The sequence below is a fragment of the Lissotriton vulgaris genome, chromosome 11, assembly GCF_964263255.1.
Source record: "Lissotriton vulgaris chromosome 11, aLisVul1.2, whole genome shotgun sequence".
NCBI lineage: Eukaryota > Metazoa > Chordata > Amphibia > Caudata > Salamandridae > Lissotriton > Lissotriton vulgaris.
Window position 1 is genome coordinate 929,938,440 of NC_141699.1, and position 23,189 is coordinate 929,961,628.

The following is a 23,189-nucleotide window of genomic DNA, read 5'->3' on the forward strand; positions in this document are numbered from 1 at the left end:
ATCAACATCTGCAGGCCAGAGGGTTTCACCCACCCGGGATAAAGACGAACACTACACCGGTACTATGTCCCAGGTGGAGGCTGTGGACAATGAAGGGGGGGGGGTGACGAACCGGACACCTCGGACCATGATGTGGGGGATGGCCCCTCACCCACACATACATCACCAGTGGGTCACAAAGAGGTGTCCCCGGGGAAGGCCAACATTCCATCTGGGCCTGCCATCTGCCCCACCGTACCTCTAGAGTCCCCCATGCCATCGGGGGCTCCTGCTCAATCCCCTGATACGCGTCTCCCTACTCTTGGCCGCCAAGCCAAACACATCGGCTCCGGACCGGAGGCACCACGTCCCTTCTGTGTCCCCCCCCCCCCCCAGCGTCGGTGCTGTTCCTCCTGTGGCTGTGCCAGGGGACTTGAGTTGGATGGTCGAGGGTCAACCAGACATGTCCGCTCGCATCTTGCTGCAGGTGTGTCTGGAGATACGCTCGATGCGAGCGGACCTAGTCCGATCTATGGACAACATCGGCATCCAACTCCAGTCCCTGACCACAGCCATTACCTCTTTCATCTCCCAAGTGCCTTCCCATACCACCGTCAATGTGTCCCCCTGTCCGTTGGCCCACACTGGTTCCCCCCATACGCCTCGTGTGTCACGTTCCCGTGTGGTGCCTGTTCCTGCATCAGCCAGACGTGTGGATGTATCCGACCCTGAGGAGCTAGACATTGTGCTCCTGGATGATGACCAGAAAGACACTTGACTGTTGGACTGAGACATTGTTTTGGACGATGATTTATTTCTCCCCTTGTGAATAGACTGGTTCCCATGACGCTACCTGACGTATTATATTTGTTTTGCCCCACCCAAATCCAAGTTCCCTTCTCCTTCTGCATTAAGATCATCATTTGTTTTCCTTTCTCCCTTCCAAACCCGACGGTTTCTTTGTGTTCCTACATAAATGACTTTGCAGTATTATACTTTGTCTGACTAGTTTGACTTCATTTTGAATGTCTATTGCCAAATATAGACACATATTTAGTAAGTCATATGCTATGCATACTACAACGTGTTGCCATGATGTGTTACACTTGTACCTGTCTCACACACACACACACATGCCTACATCGTCAGAAGAGACATACTACACAACAGAATATTACAGTAGTAGATATTTATTGTCAAAATACTCCTAAGGAGCCCAAAACAAATAAGCCATTTTAATGGCGGTCATGTTTGCGTTGCCGCAATCGTGGGGGGGAGGAACGCGGTGAGGGGTGAGGTCGTCGCCTTCGTGTCTGTGGGTGTTGTCCAGGCTGATCAAGAGGTGCAGGTGCCAATGGTGTCTGCACATTAGGTGTCTGTGGCTGGACAAGGGCTGGTTGATGAGGTGGTTGAAGTGACTGTGCAGAGGTTGGTGGTGGTTGGGCAGGTGGTGGGGGTGGTGGGAGTGACTGTGCAGCGGTTGGTGGTGGTTGGGCAGGTAGTGGGGGTGGTGGGAGTGACTGTGCAGCGGTTGGTGGTGGTTGGGCAGGTAGTGGGGGTGGTGGGAGTGACTGTGCAGCGGTTGGTGGTGGTTGGGCAGGTAGTGGGGGTGGTGGGAGTGACTGTGCAGCGGTTGGTGGTGGTTGGACAGGTAGTGGGGGTAGTGGGAGTGACTGTTCAGGGTGCGGGTGTGTTTGTGTACCCTGGCTGTGGTGCTGTGCAGTTTGTGTTACAGGTGTGGGGATGTGCTGTCCTACAGGCCGACATGATTGTCCCCCTCCCTACGTTGGCTGTGAAGGTAGACTTTGGACCACTCTCACCATGCCCTCCATCATCTTCATGGCCAAGGCATGGTGTCTTGCACTCTCTTCCCTTTGGATGGATATCTGGTCTCTTGTATTTCTAGACATTTCCTGCCAAGTGCTATCCATCCTGTCCAAAGCTTGGCCCACCCTGTCCACCCCCTGAGGGAATTGGGCCATGTCCTGCAGGAACCCAGAAATGTCAGACAGGGTAGCCCCTATGGCCCGAATGTCCTGCCTCACATCTGCCTGCTGTTGGAAGAAGTCCTGCTCCCACTGGCCACCATAGTCATGTGCGGGCCCCCTCTGCTGGTGTCTGCCAGGGATGAGATGAGCAGGTCCAAAAACAGGGAGGCTGGCAGGTAGAAGTCTGTGGGCAGGAGAAGGGTTCCCAGGGGATACCTGGTCCACAACAGGGCTGGCACTTCCCACAGATGGTGGAGAGAATGGCAGGGATTCACTGCGTAGGGAAGAGTGGGTAGGGGAACCACCATGTCGGTCCCGGACGTGAGGGCTGTGAGTGAGTGATGTCTGTGAGTGGATGTGTGGTAGCTGTGTCTGTGTTGATATTTGCCGTGGTATTGATAGTCTGAGAGGAGGCAGACGGGCGTTGCTTGTCAGAAGATGTGAGGCGGGGACGTCAGTATTGTCATCCCCGGAGTCTAACAAATTGTACTCATCATCCTCCTCAAAGGCAACGTCCTCTTGCTCTTGATCCTCCTCCTCTCGGGCATGAGTTGCAGCCGACATTGCTGCCTGGAGGATCAGGGGATTCTCCCCTCGGATTTCCCGTCTGCCAGTACTGGTTGTCGGTCTGTCAGCCTCTTTAACAGCATCATCTGAAAACAGAGGTTGCAACTGTATTGGTGATTGACCAGGTATTACATGTGCAGCAACACCAGGGTTGTATTTACTGCACCTTGCATCAGCAGATGAGGATCATGTGATCTGGTTTGGATACCACCACAAATGGCCGCTCACACCATAGCCCTGAGGTGTTACACAGAGATCTACATGATACTAGCAAACTCACCAGTTCCAGCCACAACTCTCTGTCCCTTTGCGTTCCCTCCTAGTCTATCCTGCTGCACCTGTCTCACCATAGTAGTTGTAGACATAGCTGTAGAGGGTAGAAACAACATTATCAACAATCTGCCTCACCAAATGACAGACATGCATATGTGTCACTCCTGGTCTGTATTTCACTTAGTAATCAACAACTGTTGATTCCATGTAGAAGGGGATCTTGATCTATGTAATGGCTTTGTAATCTGAGCTGTTGACACTCCTCATGCCCAATTTACCTGAGGGACAGGTGCGTGACAGTTTCACAGCTGCAGCCAGGATGTCATGCATCCCCCGGGATGGTGTGCGCTGCAGTGGTCTCATCCTGTCAGCACCTGTGATGAGAAATACATGTCCATATTTTCGTACAAAAGATTGTAGCTATGAAAACAAATGACATTCTCATTAGCCATTTGTGGATAATCAAGGACGCTGTGCAGCATGCATAGCTCATTGACTTAACAAGTGGGCACCTGCTCACAAGCAGCATTTGCAACCTTACAGCCATGCGGCACTTACATCAATTAGATGGCACATCAACTGACAGACTTGTATGAGAAGGTTACTGATTTCACCCTTACCATTGTGACTGACTATTTTCATGGGTGTAATGTTGTGTGTTGAGAAGTCAGAAAGGAGTTCATGTGTGAGATGTGCAATTGTCAGGGGCCTGATGTTGCCCATATGTGCTTCCCTACCCATGAGGTCACACAGCTCATTATTGAATGAGAGAACGCAGATTACTAATGTCCATCCTTTGAGTGTTCTCTGTTCCCATGCTCCATTTCCAACATCATGGTACTACTCACATGACAACAGATAGTGTCTTGTGTGTGCAGCAGATATCCAAACCTCATATTTCATACACTCACCAATACATGTGGATATGGTAGAAGGGAGGCAGGCAGAAGACAACATTTGGATTTGATCACACATTGCAGAGGAGGGGAGAAGCTTTGAATCTTCGCACCTGCACTGGATTATCCTGTTGCTCTTCAGCAAAATGATTTTGCAGGTGTAACTGCATGAAGAATCACCTCAGCAGCCCCTACACCCATCTCACAGGTACACAACTGGCACCAGTGTGTGCCTCAGCCATGCCAATTTCATATTGATTTGTGCATGTTAATTTTCCTAGGGATTTAGCATATCATTGACTTGCAAGCCTGTTGTGTTGTGGAGGTTTCTCATGACACATTGTTCTATTGTATGTCCATTGTGCACACACTTGGCATACATTTTGTGTCAGCATCTCATTTGCCACCAGGGTCTGATCGGCCATGTGTTCAAATGCCCCATGTGAGCATATTGTGATGCAGGATAACAGTGTTGTACAACACATATGGTGGAGGTGAAAGGCACAGTTCATAGACATTCAGCAAGCTTGACTTACCGTGGCCCAGCACCGGATCAGTCTGTGGTCCCTGGGCAGATGTGAAGTCCAACCTAGTAGCAGGAGTCAGTGGGCGTCTGGGGTTATGGGAGGACGGCATTGTACCTAGAATGATAAGTTTGTTTGGCAACTTTACATTCCTGCTGCCACATGTGATGCATTGGATTCCTGGCACAGGACGGGCACAAGCAGTCATGGTCACCACCGTTGCAGTAGTGTGTCATACATTATGTAATGTGTGATCCCACGTATAACTTAGATTGGGCCCACTACCTTGATGCTACCTATAGCACAATGACATGCCTACGACTCCAGAGGTAAAGTCCACTATCGTGTTTTGTTGAAGTCCAAAATTTATCCATCCAATGTACGCAGTACATGATCAGCTCTGTGGACTGTGCTGAACAAAGTATGTATGAAAGATTTGAAGTTGGACAGTGTATGCATTGTCAATACTACAGAGACTGCTATCTCCCCGTTTGGTCTTCATTTCCGTATCGGTGCAAATGCTACTTCTTGATTATGTCTACAAACACTATTACAATATGGTGTATACACCCTTCTGACTTGTTGTGGCCCTCGATTACAGGATTGCTTTCCCTGTTCTGGGTCTGTTGATGTAATACATGTTGTGTACCACATTTACAAAGGTATGATGAGGCAAGACATGTTATAATTTGTATTTTGCTGTTCACAAATGTCATATGTAAACGGTGAATGTCCATTAACGTCTCCAATTGTCATGCAGCAAATGTAGCATAAATGGTTGTCTTACATAGCTGGGCACTATTTGTCCCTCTGTTGTCAACTGACCATGTATGCTTTTTGACCATCTCCTATGACTTACCAGTTAGTGTGGTTGACATGCCTTCATCGGTACGTTGCCGAATCCTCCTATGCAATGCGGTGACCTCTGCTACTGAAGTTGTCGGTGCTCTGGCTGGATGTGTCAATGGGTGAGAAGAGAGAAAAGTAGACAAATGGGAAATGTGCTTGTGTAAAGTTTCGGGGATTTGCCCATATCTTCTGTGTGATAACAGTATTGCTTGGAACTGCCGCAGACTGGGCAGGTAGGAGCAGTGGTGTGTTGGGGATGTAATGGCGTGGCAGATTGGAAATTGGACAACAGGATAGGTGTTGGACATGTTCACATCAGAGGATACTCTCACCATCTGCTTTGTGATTTAGGCCGGCACAGGGTGATGTACTGTTTGGAGACTTTAGTGGCAGGTTTACAAGCCCCTGGGGAAAATAGATTTACACTGTGGTTGCATCACTCCTGTGACACAACAGTGGTGTACAACAGACAACACATTTAGGAGTATTTGCACCGTGACGCTACTATGGTGAATCGTCATGTTGTGAGGCCCTGCGCTACGTCAGCTTGGAGGTGGCAGGGTGTGCACTCCTTTGGAATATGCCGCATCCAAGTGAGTCAGTGTAATCTACATCAGTGGTTCCCACACTTCTGACTCCTGAGGACCCCCATTGAGTCACCACTGGAAGCCGAGGACCCCCATGCAATTAGTATGAGTTAAATTTCAATCATTTTAACAGTAATTTGAGACAAATACACACGTGTGCACACAAAACAAATACTCAAAGTACTAAGTATTTTGGGTCAAGATGTGCGACTATTTAATGTAGCGCCTCGCAATTTGCTACACTTTTCAAGTGGTAATTTGCGAGTCACTAAATGAAATGTACAACAGTGTGTTTGACACTGGCTGGGATTCCCAATGGGGTCGCTAATTGCGAGGTTCATTTATATTATTGAGCCGCTCGCAATTTGCAAGCCCATTGGGAATGCCAGCCCTCCCAGGTATGGTGGCCTGCTGGGCTCTGCAGGCCACCATGTCGGGGCCAACTTTTCAATATAGCAGTTTAGAAAAGAAAATGCTGCCTGTTTACAATGCATTTTGTAAAATCAATCAAGTAACAGTAAAGTTGTCTTTACATTTTGCTAAGGGCAGGCAGAGTTCCCTGGGACCACTGCCTGCCCTTAAAATATTATTTTGCTTTCTTTTGCTAAGGGGAAGGGGTCCCCCGGAGACCCCTTCCCATTAGCAAATGCATTACCATCTACTTGAAGTAGGTGGTAATTGTGACTGTTTTGCGACCACAAACATTTGTACATGTTTTTGAGACTCGCTAATTGGAAGGGAATGCTGCTTCCAAATCGCAAGTTGCTAAACCTATTTAGAGAGATGCAAACAAATTTGAACTTGCTAAATTGGCTATGTACATGGCCCCATAGGTTTTTGCATGCGCAAACGGGTTAGCGAACCCGTTTGCGCATTTGAAAACCGATCGTACATCTGGCCCTTAGTGTTTTATGTAGAAGTAATAGGCCCTCTGTCAAATGTATTTCATTTGTTTTATAGCATCTTTCATACCAATGTAGAATGTCAGAGCACTTTCCATCACACACATATAGAGACATAGAATCGTACATGTAAATGTGTGTATATGAAATGTTTTAAGAGTTCTTGGTCTGGAAAAGCACAAACTCAGTATTCAGAACATGACACAGGGGCTAGCATTGACTTTAGCATACAAAACGTTTTTCTACCCAATAATTTCTTCTTAGCAGCATCAGGATAAATAATAACTGGGAGATGTTTAAGTTACAAACTGGTACCGTGCAATTTGCAAGCAGCTCTTTGATGACAGTTTATAGGTCCCTCTGCTAGATTATGATTGTCACTCATGAAGAGCACAGTAACAAATGAATCTCTGTGACAAAAGCAGTAACCACAATCCTAGGTACATACAATACTGCTTTTCAAGATGAATTTTATACTTTCTTTGCAGTAGGCACATTTCTACTCTGTGCTACATTTGTTACATTGCAGCTGCCACAGAACAACATTCTCCTCATGCTCCAGCAGGTACATTGATCACTGGCATTATCTTGACACGTTTATTGTTGCTGGTAAGCTGCTAATTATACAAGAACATTTCTGTGCTTTAAAAAATGATGCCTATGGACCCCATGGTAATGTGTTACGGACCCCTGGGGTTCTGCGAAGCACAGTTTGGGATACACTGATCTACATTATTTCACAGTATCACCTATCAGAGACTGCTGTGACGCAACAATACGCCTGCTTGAGGCAGATGTCAGGAGTGGCACAGCACGTTAGGTATGGGCAGTACATGGATATTGTTGGAGTTGCAAAGCTCTTCCGACACAACTTCAGCAAAGCCCCCCCTACACACCATCAGATTCAACACACATCTGTCTATCCACAGTGCACAACCATATGTACACGACACATCAGTGTTTGCGCAAGGCTTGAATTGGTCACATGTCACATTGGTACTGGCGCTTCCCTGCTAATGTTTGTCTTTAGCTTATTTATTTATTAAACTTACTTTTAAATTTCCATTTGTCATTGCACATTTTCTGTCAATATGTACAGTTATTGAATTAGCTGGGTTGTGTATGTATGGCATCAGTACTGTGTACATGTTTTTAATTGGGTGGGGGGGTATTAGCCTTTTCTGATGCAAAGCATTCTGGGACTTGTGGTGCTGCGTAGTGGGTGACACATGAGTCTCTGACTAACCATATTTTTATATGCACTTAGGACTATTTCCATGATCACTATGACAGTGTAACACAGACAATCTCTTCATGCACATTTTCTTTTCATTCCACTTACCTGGTACCACGTGGCGGACGTCACTGACAGGCAGCCCATGGACCAAGTGGGGCTGTATTGTTGTCAGGATATCCTCCTCCTGTCGGGTGAGCTGGATGCGGGGTCCAGGGCATGCAGCAGGGAGGATTCTGCGCAGTTCTATCATGGAATATTTTTCCTTGACCCTCTGCTTTTCGTCCTGCCACTTTTTTTTAATGTCCTGTATGGTTCGCCTCTCCACCCCCAGGGCTGAGACAGCAGTGGCTATCTGCTGCCATAGTTCTTGCTTCTGTGCCCCACTGGTGCAATATGGTGGTAGCCCATGTAGGCGATTGTGGTGCCTTACAATGTATTCCACTAGCATGGTGGTCTCCTCTGCAGTGAAATTTTTTTTCCGTCTCTGCTCCATGTTCACTGTCACTAAAAGCATTGTAGGAACAGTCTCTCTGTGTCCAAACCTGTTTCTTCACTGTGTGCTGTTTTATGTGTTTTGTGGTACTGGTCAATTAGTGTTAATTAGCTTCAGCTGGAGCGTGGTGGGGGATGGTAGGCAGTGGCAGCATACACCATGGCAAAATGGAGCTGTTGGCTGGGATTGGCTGCTGTGTGTCAGCTGGTCCATGTTGGGGGATGGGTGGACCTTGGCCAGGTGTTTCCTCTTGGCTAACATGACAAACGGCCCGCAATCGTAATTTACGGCCCGTAATCGTAATTTACGGCCCGTGATCGTAATATACGGCCCGTAATCGTAACTTACGGCCCGTAATCGGAATTTGCGCAGATGTGCGGTAAAGTCCGCCAAAGTGCCGTACTATCCGGCCCTGTGGCGGAAATTACGGCCTGGCGGCGGACGTAAAGTTAGTAGTCGTAAGTCTCTTCTGTGAATCCCGAAAAGTAGTAAGTTCATTCTGTGAATCCCAAAAAGTAGTAAGTTCATTCTGTGAATCCCGAAAGTAGTAAATTCATTCTGTGAATCCCGAAAGTAGTAAGTGCATTCTGTGAATACCAGATAGTAGTAAGTGCATTCTGTGAATACCAAATGTCTTAAGTTCATTCTGTGAATCGGGCCCATAGTTAGGAAAACTTTAGGTATGCTTGATATACAAAACCTAAACTACAGAAACATTTGAAATTCTAAAGTTTTAGTAATCTCTTAAATGTATGATTTATGCACCATTTTCTCACGTACTTATTTCTTTTTTGAGACAAATGCAACTTAAACCACACAAACATAAGAAATGCAAACATTTTAGTTCTGTTACATTTATCATTTACGTACCTCTTATAAATTACTATAAGTCATACTTATAACACATCTATACATCTATACATATGCACCACCTTTAAATTAATATCACTCGCGCACCTCTGTACACAGTCTTGTCACCTCACTCACCACACTACATTAACTTTAACTCACCACTGTACCAAGAATTGGAATGTGGGATATAATATAATTTCAGATGTCATAAATGTTTTAATTAATGCAAAGATTTCACATACTATAACTTATATAATATACAAGGGTGTAGTGCATGGAGAAGGGGTAAGTTAAGGCTAATGCATTGTGGCGAGTGAGGTGACAAGACTGTGTATGGAGGTGCACAAATGATATTAATTTAAAGGTGGTGCATAAGAGCCTGAAGTACTTCTCTGAGGTGGACAGGTGATCCTCCCAGCTTGAACTGAAGACCACAATGTCATCAACCTAGGCAACACTGAAGTTCTTCAACCCAGCCAGGACCTGGTTGATCAATCTCTTGAAGGTGGCAGGGACATTATTCAACCCAAAGAGAACACTTACCTCTCTTTGTGCCCCCTTTGCCAAGGCAATCTGCCAGTACCCAGACTTTAAATAAAACATGCTGAGGAACTTGGCAGACCCTAGCCAAACTATAAACTTATCATCTCTTTGGATGGAGTGTACATCAGTCTTGGTGACCGCATGGAGCCCACAGTAGTCCATAAAGAACCTGAGTTCTGGTGTGACACCTGGAGGGGAAGCTGTGAGGACCAACTCCAAGATCTATTTGGGGGCTCAATAACCCCTAACTCCAACATCTTGGAGAATTCCTACTTTGATGCTGGCTCTCACCTTAGCAGACAGCCTGGCCTAGGAATCCTAACTTTACTACTACTAAATGCCTTTGTGAATACCGAAAGTCGCAAAGTTAGGATTTTGTCTCAGTTTAGTAGTAGTAAACTTAGGAATCCTAACTTTACTACTACTATAGGCCTTTTGTGAATATCTAAAGTCGTAAAGTTAGGCTTTTGTCTCAATTTAGTAGTAGTAAAACTAGGTATCCTAACTTTACTACTACAAACTGCCTTTTGTGAATACAGAAAGTCGTAAAGGTAGGATGTTGTCTCAGATTACTTTTGTGAATCATGCCCATTGAGCATAATTTAATTATTAAAACAAGACAAAGATGACAAATATCCAATCAGTAGAAGCAGAGTTATGAATTTCTAAAGAATAAACTGGAATTGATGGCTGGATATACAAAAGTAAATTGCGTTTCTTAATGGGGTGAATTGCAATTTCGGTCCATTAAGAAATACTGCCTTTCAATATGCACAAAGGTCTAAACGTGGTCGCAAAATGCGATTCCTACCCAGTACTCTAAAAAAGAAATCGCAAATTGGGATGATTTCCTAAGCACGTACAAAGGTAGGTAAGTAGGTAGAAAACATGCCTATTTTGACAATTGTCCATAAAACATTTTTAAAAACACATAAAACAGTTATGGTGTAAAATTAATTTAAAATCCATCAGGTCCACATGTACAAAGCATTTCCTAAATGCTAAATGGGCATTAAGGAAATGCTATTACCACAACTTCAAGATGGTAACCATGTGCAATTTAAAAAAATGGACCCAAAGAGCATCATTAGCATGGCGGGCGGACTTTTTCTGGCAGCCATAGCCCTGTGAATTGGGACCTCTCGCAATACATGCGGCCGTCTGGCATATACAGTTAGGATGCGCCCGCCACACTGGCGGGCGCATCTCCCATTTTTAACATTGCGGCAGACTGAGGTTTTCCGGGCGATGCTGAAAGCACCGCCAACCGCAATGACAAAAATGCAAGTTCTGCATTTGAATGCACAACATGACAGGCACCGCGCGGTTGGTGCCAGTTCCGTGACAATTACGCGACTGTGGACGTACAGTCAGACTGTGGACGTACAGTCAGCGAAGTGGTTGCTTGGTCGGAAGTGATCATTTCAGTGTACTCAACACCCGCTCCGTCCACAGACACACCATCGAACTCTGGAACCTCCTCGACACCACAGCTCCTGACGTCGCTTTTCTCACGGAAACCTGGATGAACGACTCCTCAGCGCCCGACATCGCCATCGCCATCCCAGAGGGCTACAAGATCACCCGAAGAGACCGAGACAACCAGGCATCGCCATCATCTACAGGGACACCATCCGCATCACGACCAACACCGACGACACCCTGACAACCGCCGAACACCTGCACTTCCAGATCCACACGGACCCCAAAACCACCCTCAGAGGCACCCTCAACTACCGACCCCCGGGACCACGCACACAATTCAGCGAAGACATCGCCGACTTCATCAGCACGCACGCCCTCCCATCCGCTGACTACATCCTCCTGGGGGACATCAACTTCCACCTGGAGAACAACAACGACCGCAACACCACCACCCTGCTTGACAACCTCGCCAACCTCGGACTCAAGCAACTGGTGACCACCCCCACCCACCTCGCCGGACACACACTCGACGCTGTCTTCTCATCCAGCAAGGGCATCGTCTTCAGCCACGCCACCGGACTCCACTGGACGGACCACAGCTGCGTCCACTTCACTTTCAGAAGATCCACGATCCACCACCACCAGCAACAGGTTGTTCGAAGAAACTGGAACAAGATCACAGCAGACCAGCTCGCCGCTTCCCTGAGCCAGCACCCTCCCGCCAGCTCAGCGAACCCCAGCCAGGCCGCCGACAACCTCACGAAGTGGATCAGCAACTGCGCAGACGACCTCGCCCCACTGAGGACCCCAACTAGCAGACCCGGCAGCAAAAAGGCCCCATGGTTCACCGACGAACTCAAGAGCTCCTAGAAGAACTGCCGAGCCCTCGAGAAAGCCTGGAGAAGGGAGCCAACACCGGAGAACATGACCACCCTCAAGCTCACCACCCGGAAGCACCATCAACTGATCCACGCCACCAAGAAAACAGCATTCAAGGACCGGCTGGACAACAACGCACACAACTGCAAGGAACTTTTCAACATCGTGAAAGAGCTCTCCAACCCCAACGCCGGACACAACGACATCACCCCGTCGCAAGACCTCTGCAACTCCCTCCCCTCCTACTTCCACAACAAGATCGCTGACATACACAACAGCTTCAGCCCGCAAACAACGCTCCCAATGACCGCACCAACGCCCCCCACCACCACCCTCAGCGCCTGGACCCAGATCAACACAGAAGACACCATCTGCACGATGAACTCTATTCACTCCGGATCTCCGACCGACCCCTGCCCCCACCACGTCTTCAACAAGGCCGACGCTGTCATCACACCCCACCTGCGGGACATCATCAACACCTCCTTCGACACCGCCACCTTCCCTGAGAGCTGGAAGCACGCCGAACTCAGCGCTCCACTAAAGAAACCAACAGCGGACCCCACCGAACTCAAGAATTACCGCCCCATCTCGCTCCTCCCGTTCCCAGCCAAAGTCATCGAGAAGACCGTCAACAAGCAGCTGGCCGCCTTCCTCGAGACAAATGGATCCCTCGACCCCTCACAGTCTGGCTTCCGAGCCAACCACAGCACCGAGACCGCCCTCATCGCTGCCACCGATGACATCCGAGCCCTGCTGGACAACGGTGAAACAGCGGCCCTCCTCCTCCTAGACCTCTCTGCGGCGTTCGACACTGTCTGCCACCGCACCCTAGTGCAGCGCCTAAGCAACATCGGAATCCAGGAGAAGGCACTGGAGTGGATCATCTCCTTCCTCACTGGAAGGACACAGAGAGTCCGCCTACCACTGTTCAGCCCCACCCTCTTCAACGTCTACATGAGCCCCCTTGCGGCCATCGCACGCCAACACAACCTCAACATCATCTCCTACGCCGACGACACCCAGCTGATCCTCTCCCTGACCAACGACCCCCCCGCCGCCAGAAACAACCTCCACGAAGGGATGAAAGACGTAGCCGAGTGGATGACGACCAGCCGCCTGAAACTGAACTCAGACAAGACGGAAGTCCTCATCCTGGGCTCCTCGCCCTCCGCCTGGGACGACTCCTGGTGGCCCCCCGCCCTGGACACCGCACCCAAACCGACAGACCACGCGCACAACCTGGGCTTCATCCTGGACTCCTCCCTCTCCATGACCAGACAAGTCAACGCTGTCTCCGCGTCCTGTTTTAACATCCTGCGCATGCTACGGAAGATCTTCCGGTGGATCCCCACCGAGACCAGGAAGACGGTCACCCAGGCCCTCGTCACCAGCCGACTGGACTACGGCAACGCCCTCTACGCCGGAACCACCGCCAAGCTCCAGAAGAGACTCCAGCGGATCCAGAACGCCTCAGCCAGACTCATCCTCGACATCCCCCGACGCAGCCACATCTCCGGACATCTGAGAGACCTGCACTGGCTCCCCGTCAACAAGAGAAGCACCTTCCGTCTCCTCACCCACGCACACAAAGCCCTACACGACCAAGGCCCGAGCTACCTCAACAACCGCCTCAACTTCTACGCTTGCAAACGCCACCTCCGATCGACCAACCACGCCCTCGCCGCCGTCCCCCGCACCTGAAGAGCGACAACAGGAGGAAGGTCCTTCTCCTACCTGGCCGCCAAGACCTGGAACACCCTCCCGACCGACCTTCGCCTGACCCAAGGCCACCTCTCCTTCAGGAAGAAACTCAAGACCTGGCTGTTCGAGCAGTAGCGGCACCCCCCCCCCCCCCCAAGCGCCTTGAGACCCTCCGGGTGAGTAGTGCGCTCTATAAATGCCTTGATTGATTGATTGAGTGTATGCTTGGGATGCATGTGAGAAGAACTGTAAAGGAGGGGAACTGCTGCGAAGCGGAGGCGAGTGACGTCAGTAGGTGCCGGGCTGGGACAGGGCGATTGGTGTGAAGCCGCGCTGGGGTTAGTGGATTGCCATCAGGAAGTAAAGGAGCGCTGCGAGAGAAGAAACGCTGGGTTTCATCATGAAATGTTTCAAAGTTTTGAGAGATTTATTCAGAAAAGAAAAGAAGTTAGAACCCCGGGAGGGAGAAGAAGCCCCACCCAAGGATACTCCGTCTCATTACATGGCTACAAATGTTGGGTTGAACACAATATTGTGGCTCGAGAATTGAGCTATAATGACAGATGGAAATGAGGAGTTGACCTTTCCTAGATATGGAACTTTCAGATTAGAAGTGTTATATCAGTTGAAAGCGATTTTGGCTTCTTTGCGGCCTTTACCTAGGCCGACACACTTTGAGGCATTGAATGCATGGATCAGGGCGGCACACGAAAGAAACAGGGGCAGGTGACAGTAAATAGTGAAGAGGTCAGTTAGGGCAGTCCAAAACGAGAGGTGGGATGCATTGGAAAAGAGATGGAGAATACAGACGATCAAAGGAGATAGGTTGTATCCACTGTTGGTTAAAAGAGGGGACGCACAGAAAAAGAGTACAGAGGACAACAACAGTGATACGGATGACAGCTTAATAGAAAGCCTGTTATCTGAGAGTTAAACCTCCTTACAACCCAGAGTCAGGGGAGGAGAAGTCAGCCCCAGGGGAGGAAGTTAGGGTACCGCATGTCACCCCTAGAGCTGAAGTAGTGGGAAAGCTCTCGACAGGAGAAGGACAGAATGTAGAAGGTGTCTGTTCTCAGAGGTTGCCAGATGCTCTCTATGGTCCGATAGTGTCAGTGTATAATCCAGAGCAGCCGCAAAGTGAGGGTCCACCGCAGATGGGTATGCAGGGAAGTATGAGATCTGACAGGCACAGTGTAGTGGAAGGATTGAGCCCAATGCCAAGCCCTGTGGAATCGAGTACACTGTTACCAGCGACAGCAGACTCGTCGAGGGGTCAGATGGATTTGAGGGGCCCAAGACCAAAATCTTTTGGGGAACAGAGGCTAGATCTGAGAACATGGGAGACCGTTGAGGGGGTTCAGAGCGACAGGCCAAGAGAGGATTGGGACCATGGGAATATCGAAAATAGGATGGTTCCTCCCAATAACCCTGAAGAGTGTAGGCGTAGGGGTCAGGACAATGATTGCAGGGAGTCGAGTCGTGCATCTAGTCGAGGTACCTTGAGCGCAGTAATAAAAGTAAGAAGAATTGATGTGATGCGGTTAAAAGCAGAAGTGGATGAAATTGTTGAAGGAAACCTGCCTTTAGAGAGGATTGAACTTTACGAACCAGATGAGTTGTTGTTTGTAGCGAAGGATGTGACTCGGAAAGCTAGGTCGACCCATGAGAAACTGACTGAATTGGCGAATAAATATGATGTGGACTTGTCCAAAACGAAAATGCTGCAGGGTAATCACAGATTGCAATATACTAACCAAGATCTAGAAGAGAAAAGGGTGATCGGACTGAAGACTCACATTCGAGAACTAATTGTAGGGATACGTGCTTGTAGTAGGTTTGATAAATGGGAAGAAAGGTCGTCAAAGAAGAAGAGTGTTAGAAGGAGTATGACTGAGACACCCCTTCCGGGAGGAGGAATGACAGGAATTGGAGCATACCCTTTGCGGGAGGTGGCCAATGGAGGATATGTTCATGTGCCCTGGAGTCAGGGAGATTCAGCTGCCTTTAGAAATGATTTCCCAAAGTTGCGAGAGAGCCCAGTTGAATGGTACAAGCAGGTAGAGAGGTTTGTCAAGATCTTGAAGGTGCTGTGGATTGATCTGAATACCTTATTTGACATTGTGGTTCCAGGAGACTTGTGGGTAGCATGCAAGGTTGCTGTTGAATGGCCCGCTGTGGAGCCAGAGAGGGAGGCTGCCACAAATGGACCGTCACCCCTTGTAATGAAAAAATATGAACAAGTGATTACGTGATTGAAATCTAAGGTGCCACCACAGGATATCGACTGGGTTAAGATAGATCGGACGGTACAGGAGCCTAAAGAAACAGTGCATGAGTACCAAGAACGACTATTACAGGTCTTTAAGCAGTACAGTGGGTTGGATGTGATGGATCCTAGAGACATGGGACAGTTTGTTTCAAAGTTTGTTCTAAGATTGAGGCCTGATATCTGTCTTATGATCCAGCAACATTTGATTTGTTGGCAGAACAAACCACTGGACGAGATTTTGAGGTATGGCAGGTACTGTAGTGAGGAAATCGATTGGAAGCACAAAAAGCTCAAGGACAAGCTGATGCTGGTCCAGATGCAATATACTGACACGGGAGGTCAGGTTCAATCAGGGGGAGGTACCTTGGGGAGGAAACAGAATGGTCGGAAAAAGGGAAATGGGGACGACTCCAAGCCAAGGGTAGATGTAGCGATGTTGAAAAAGACTACTGAGTGCCACCAGTGTCACCAGATTGGACACTGGAGACACAAGTGTCCCTATAATCCTGCAAATCAGGAGCAGCAGGAGGAGGAAATGGTTTAGGAACAGGTACCTCAGATGATGGTGACGTCAGTGGCAAAGACTAAGTCAATAAAAGGGGAGACTTCGGCTCCTCGAGTGCAGGTTCCCCAGCCACTGAAAATATCGACAGGGACCCGGACTTACCGGAAGATGCCTCTCCTTGAGGAGAGTGATGATTGTTACTTGGACCCGTTGGCCTGATGGTGCTTGAGAGGGGAGGAAAATGTATAGAAAGGGTCCCCGTGAGGAGAACGTTTAAAAACACAATAACACACTTACAAATTTAAATGAAGATAAGAAATTGATTCTAATGAGAATGTTGTCATTTATTCAACAACACTACATTATGATTTAGTGAAGCATTATTACAATCACTTTAAGGAGAGTAAGAAATTAGAAAAATGAAATAGCCCCAAGTTGGGAGGGGAGGGAAGGAGGAAGTGGTGCTCAAGGGCTGTGAAAAAGTTAGGGAAAGTACACAGACTTGAACAGGATGTAAATAAATACAAGAATCAAATCAGGAATTGGGAATTATTCCAAAAACCAAAACAGCCTATGTGAATTATGGAAAATGTTGAAAACACAATTCAGCTACGGACATTCTACGGTCACATATGCAGTACAGTGTGATCCAGGAGATGTGCCGGACGTCCAAAGGTTTAAGAGTCGTCGACGTTTCGACCCCTATTTATAGGCTAACTTAAGTCCTTTTCCGGGGTCTTCATCAGGACCGTTACAGTGGGGGAAGGGACGAAGTGGGGCCGTCCTGTTTGGAGTGGAGGAGAAACAGTGCAGTGGACCATCCAAATGGTGTACTGCTCCCGATGGGGAAGAAACTTTCTCCGAGAAGGCTGTCAACTTTAGTTAAGTCAAACTAACTCCATGAAGATATACGTCAGCGGGGATAATTGCTGCCACGACTTGTGGGCGGCGTGCTGGTTTGCTGCAGATCTAACTGGCAAATTTGTGTGGGTCCACGCAGCTTTTAGGTGGACAGGAGACCACAGGTACACGCGGCGGTCGCCATGATAAATCGGCCGACTGGGTGCCGTCACGGTTAATTCTTGACGCAAGAGAAACGAGGCGCAAGCCTTCGGTCCGATTACAATCCACAGAACTCCGTCAGCCGCTACCAACCAGCACGCCGCCCACAAGTCGTGGCAGCAATGATCCCCGCTGACGTATATCTTCATGGAGTTAGTTTGACTTAACTAAAGTTGACAGCCTTCTCGGAGAAAGTTTCTTCCCCATCGGGAGCAGTACACCATTTGGATGGTCCACTGCACTGTTTCTCCTCCACTCCAAACAGGACGGCCCCACTTCGTCCCTTCCCCCACTGTAACGGTCCTGATGAAGACCCCGGAAAAGGACTTAAGTTAGCCTATAAATAGGGGTCGAAACTTCGACGACTCTTAAACCTTTGGACGTCCGGCACATCTCCTGGATCACACTGTACTGCATATGTGACCGTAGAATGTCCGTAGCTGAATTGTGTTTTCAACATTTGCCATAATTCACATAGGCTGTTTTGGTTTTTGGAATAATTCCCAATTCCTGATTTGATTCTTGTATTTATTTACATCCTGTTCAAGTCTGTGTACTTTCCCTAACTTTTTCACAGCCCTTGAGCACCACTTCCTCCTTCCCTCCCCTCCCAACTTGGGGCGATTTCATTTTTCTAATTTCTTACTCTCCTTAAAGTGATTGTAATAATGCTTCACTAAATCATAATGTAGTGTTGTTGAATAAATGACAACATTCTCATTAGAATCAATTTCTTATCTTTATTTAAATTTGCAAGTGTGTTATTGTGTTTTTACACGTTCTCCTCACGGGGACCCTTTCTATACATTTACCACACAACGCCCAGGTCCCCCTGACTGCATGGGTTCAACCCCCTTCTGTAATGAGAGGGGAGGAAGACTGCACTCTTGGGGCAGTCCTGGACGTAGACCAGAGGGGACCATTTGTGGAAGCTGATGTCGATGGTCACTCTACCACCTTTTTGGTTGATACTGGTGCTACCCGTTCTACTGTGAGATCTGCAGTAGTTCCCAACCTACCCCTCTCGAGTAAGACAATGCAAGTTGTAGGTGTTGCTAATAGGAAACTGACAAATCCTCTGACAGAACAGATTCCTGTGAAGATAGGAACATTCAGGGATAGACATCAATTTGTGGTGTGTGATTCAAGTCCTGTTTGTTTGCTAGGGAGGGATCTCCTGTGCAAACTTAATTGCACCATCTATTGCACCCCTAAGGGATTGGAATTGCAGACTAATGACGATGACGCTACCTTTAAGGTAGCGAATCAGCATGTGTGCATAGAAATGTACCCTGCTGTGACAATGGACGAGCTTCCTTTTGATTTGAGAGAGTCAGTTTCACAGGTGGTGTGGGACTTTACTGGAGAAGACATAGGCCTGATTAAGTTAAGATTCAGGTCAAGGAGAAAATTGATTTCCCCAGAACACCCCAGTACAATTTGACCCCAGAAACGATTGCATGGATAAAGCCTGTGATTGAATCTATTAATAAACAGAGAATACTGTAGGAGATATTGGGGAGTCCATGTAACTCGCCAATCATGAGATTGCAGAAACCGAGTGGGAAGTTTAGAATTGTACAGGACCTGCGTCGGGTGAACAACATAGTTGTTCCCTGTAGTCCAGTGGTACCCAATCCATCTGTAATCCTGTTTCATATCTTGTGCCAAGCCGAGTGGTTCACCGTGATCGACCTGTGTCAGGCTTTATTTTCGATACCTCTGCATGAATGAGGTGCAGTATCTGGGGCATAGGATAGAGAAGGTCAAACGGAAGGTGTCGCCAGACCGGATTGAGGCAATTCTGAACATGATGGTGCCTTCAACACAGAGAGAGGTCAGGATGTTCTTGGGGATGGTTGGCGTCTGTCATCAGTGGATTGCCAACTTCTCCTTAAAAGCCAAGCCTTTGCAGAGAGTGATGCACAAGGACGTGAGTGATCCGGTACCATGGGACAACGGCTGTATGAAGGCTTTCCTTGAGTTGCGAGAAGACCTTTGTCGTGCTCCGGCACCAGGAATGCCTGACTACAACAAGCCTTTTTCATTGTTTTGCTTTGAACGAGAAGGTTGTGCATTAGCAGTCCTAGTTCAAGATCATGGAGGTGTCCGTAGACCAGTTGCCTATTTCTCAGTTACTTTAGATCCAGTAGCTTCAGCGTTGCCCGGATGTCTCAAATCCATTGCTGCAACAGGTGTCAGCATTGAAAGGTGTGAAAGCATTGTAATGGGTCATCCATTGATTGTTTATGTGCCCCATTCAGTTGAGCTGCTGATAACCAGGACAAAGACACAGCACTTGATGAATAATAGGCTCACTCGCTACGAGCAGGTTATACTTGCTATGAAGAACGTGACCCTTTAGAGGTGCTCTGTTTTGAATCCTGCTACCTTGATGCCGTTGCTAAACACGCTTGATGAAGATTGTGAGGACCATGATTGTCTTGATGTGACTGAACTTTGCACCAAACCAAGACCTGACATTGTCGATGAACCATTGCTTGACCCTGATGAAATTTTCTTTGTTGATGGTTAATGCATTAGAGACAGTGTTGGTCAGTTGAGAGCAGCATTTGCTCTATGCACTATTTTAGGAGTTGTTGAAGCTGCTTGCCTGGAAGGAGTATACTCTGCTCAGGTGGCCGAACTCATAGTTTTGACTCGTGCTTGCCTGGCAGCAAAGGGAATTCGGATTACTATTTATACTGATAGCCAATATGAGTATGGTGTAGTTCATGACTATGGACAGTTGTGGTCTCAGAGAGGTTACATGACGTCATAAGGAACACTAATCAGGAATGGAGAATTTGTTAGACTGCTCTTGGAAGCTTTACAAGATCCCTTAGAAATTGCTGTTGTGAAGTGCACGGCTCATGGTAAAGGGACAGATTTTGTGTCACTTGGAAACCGATAAGCGGACGAAGTTGCACGATTCTGTGCCGAGCAAGGTTATTCATTCACTGAACAAGAAATAGAGGGATGCAAGGAAAGAACCGAGTCAGACATGATGCTTGTCATGGCAGATACTTGGGATGAGCTTAGGTGCATGCATGAACAGGTTTCAGACCATGAATGGTGCAGTTCACTTGGGAAGAGATGCGATGACATGAGTGTTCAGACAAACATGGTACAATCCAAAGTTTTGTGCAGTGGCAGAAGCTGTTTGCCAAAGGTGTGTTACGTGTCAACAAATCAATGTTGGGAAGAGAACTGCAGTCACCATGAGTCACATTGGGAGGTCTGGGGGACCGTTCAATAGGATGCAATTGGATTTCATTGAGATGCCCAGATGCAATCATTTGAGATACATTTTGGTGGTGGTGTGTGTGTTTTCCCAGTGGGTGGAGGCATACCCGACACGCAGGTGCGACACACTTACTGTAGCTAAGCTATTGATGAGGGAACTTGTGCCTAGATTCGGGGTTCCAGCCTCTTTGGAAACGGACAGAGGAACTCACTTCCATAGTGAGATAATGAAGATGATTTGCACAGCACTGAACATTGATCAGAGACTCCATTGTAGTTACCGACCAGAGGCTTCTGGGATAGTGGAGCAGGTCAACAGAACTTTGAAAGCTCGGATGGCGTAAGTGTGTTCATCCACATCTCTTAAGTGGCCAGATGCCTTGCCTTTGGTGCTAATGAGTATGCAAAGTACCCCAGACAGGAGAACAGGTCTCTCGCCCCATGAAGTGCTGATGGGGAGGGCAATGAGGTTATCAGCGGTGTCATTGACAGCCTTGCTGAGTATCACAGATGATCTGATCCTTGATTATTGCAAGGGACTCGCTGATGTCATCCGTTCTGTGTCCCATCAGGTGCAGGCTGCTGTGGTTCCGGTTTCCAGTGATCTCTGCCACGACCTGAGTCCGGGGGACTGGGTGCTGGTTCGGAAGCACGTAAGGAAAATTTGCTTGGACGCTCGTTGGAAAGGGCCCTATCAAGTCATTCTCATTATGAACACTGCTATGAAGTGTGGTGGGCTACCGAATTGGGTGCATGCTTCACACACTCAACGAGTTCCATCACCCTTGGAAGAAACAGCTCCTCTCCCTAATAAAGATCCAGCTGAAGTGGCAGGGCCACAAGAGAGGACAGGCCAAGCTGTGAGGGTGTCTGAAGAAGCTGGTGACTCACTGGATCAAGCTGAGGAGGGTCATGACGGAAGTGAGTCTGAGACTGCCTCAGAAAGGGGAAGTGACTGTGAAAGTGACCCTAAGCCAAATTCAGCTGAAGAGAACTGTGAGCAAAGCGAGCAAGTATCAAGCAAGAGTACCAGCAGAGCAGGGGAGCAGTGGCCAGGGAGACAAAGGCGGCTGAACCTGAGGTTGGTTTCTGAGAAGGATATTGCTTCTGTGTCTGAGGAGTCTGAATCAGACAGAGACGGGGAAAGGCAAGCTTGTGGAGGACTGAGAAGATCAAGGCGAAAGAGGGTGCCTTCTCATAGGTATGTGACTCCTGAGTGGACCTACCCTATGATTGATGTCAGGCATATTGAGATCGGGGAGGGGGAGGGCAGTGACAGTGATCAGTAACAGTCCTAACATCAAACTGGACGTGCTGTTGTTGGTCCCGGGACCTGAGATCGAAGGCGTACTGACCATCACTGTTCCAAATCCACCGATTTTAAGCAGAATTTGTCATCTAATTTTTAGTAGATTGATTTTTCCTACATTTGGCCCTGAAATATCAGCTCAAGAATCCATTGTTACTCATCTTTAACTTTTGGAATATGTAATAGAAGCGGTTGGAACAAATCTTATTATCGATGAAAGAGACTTTTGTAAATATTTGCTGTAAATAACCTACGTCCGAGTGGAATAAGAAGAAATGTAGGGACTTACCATAGAGGATGGAGAAGGGTTAAGGTTGTCTATTGCTCGCTGTAAATAAGGAACTGAAAATAAAAGGGGACTTTCAGCCTCTGAGGTGTGGTTCGAGTGCTTCTACAGGAAGAAGGAAGAAAAAGACTTTTGAACTCTGCTGTTGAACGACTATATTGAAGAGCACATCTTGAGACCATGGAGGCTGGAAAACCAAATCGTATAGCTAGGTGCATTGTAAGCACACTTATAGGAGGAGTTATACTCTTCATTATTCTAGTAGTTGTAGTCTCGTTTTTAGTACCACATGAGCAGGCAGTAGAGGTTGAGGGAACACCTACACCTACTACTCCAGCAAAGAAGAGGTCAAGGTAGGACACGACAGAGCTTTGCTGCTAGAAGAGAGTCGCAGATTACATGCAGATCTGTCTAAGGGTAATTTCAAGCTTAATGCATATGCAAAGTTGTTGTATGAGTATATTGATTTAATGGATGCGAAAGATTGCTATGTGTGTATGCAATTGCCTGCTTCTGTAGATGAGGGTATTAGAGATCACCATCTTCCATTGACATATGGAATATCATGTAGTTTGCTGCTTAGCATATTTTATGGTCGCAATCACGTTGAGTATTTCTTTTTGAATTATGATGCAGTGCTTCCTGAAGTACGGCATATAAGCATTTGAACAAATATGATTACTATAAGTCAGAGGACAGGCTTGGAACGTATTTTATTCCAACCCAGGAGTTAGATACAGCTTATGCACACCGTCATAATCTGACGTGCTTGTTGTCAGATACAGAGAAGAAATTCTTTGATCAAGTAGAAGAT